Raw genomic sequence first — 785 nt, 5'->3', positions numbered from 1 at the left:
CACTTTGCGATCAGAAAATTTACGGCCCAGCTGTGGTTAATGACACGGCTTTGGAGGATTGATCTCCGGAAAAGCCTTGAAATTCAGGAGAACCAGTTTCGTGGTTTGAAGCTCGAGATAAACCCACGGGGCGATGCCGACAGGCGCCTGGCAGCAAACAGCAACAGGAAGTAGCAACTTAAGCACGCCTGGCTAGCTCAGTCGTTAGAGTATAAGACTCTTACTCTCTGGGTCGTAGGTTCGAGCCCCATGTTGGGTGAATTATTTTCCTTAAACTTTTATGGTGCTTTCACAGGAAAACATCATTAATGAACCCATAATCTTCTTTTGCACAATGAAAGAAATGCGAACTAAGGGAGAGTTGATCATATAATAACCAGGAGCAAGAGTCGTCCATTTGACACTTCGAGCCTGCCTTCTTTTGCACTGAAACAAATTATAACCGTGTTTTTAAATTAGCAGTGCGAGATATTTAGAAGGCACATTTCAATGCTTCACAAAACCATTACTTTCGCTACAGCCACCAAGGATCGATTCCCGGTTTTAGAAGTAACTTTGATATCATTGTTTGTAATTGAAGTGGGGTCATTTTATTAAGTACGATGGATGTCCCAAAGCACTTCAGAGTGGTGTCCAAACAAATGAGTTTGTAGTTAATAACACTGAACGTCAGGAGTGGGATTTGAACCCACATCTCCAGAGGAGTCTGTGACTTGAAAGCAGCACCTTCGACTGCTTGGCCATCCTCATTGTTGGAAGCTGCAGTTACAAGTTATTACTCTGCA

The sequence above is a fragment of the Pristiophorus japonicus genome, chromosome 25 (assembly GCF_044704955.1).
Source record: "Pristiophorus japonicus isolate sPriJap1 chromosome 25, sPriJap1.hap1, whole genome shotgun sequence".
In the NCBI taxonomy this organism is placed as follows: domain Eukaryota; kingdom Metazoa; phylum Chordata; class Chondrichthyes; family Pristiophoridae; genus Pristiophorus; species Pristiophorus japonicus.
Note: the sequence above shows the minus strand (reverse complement) of the source record.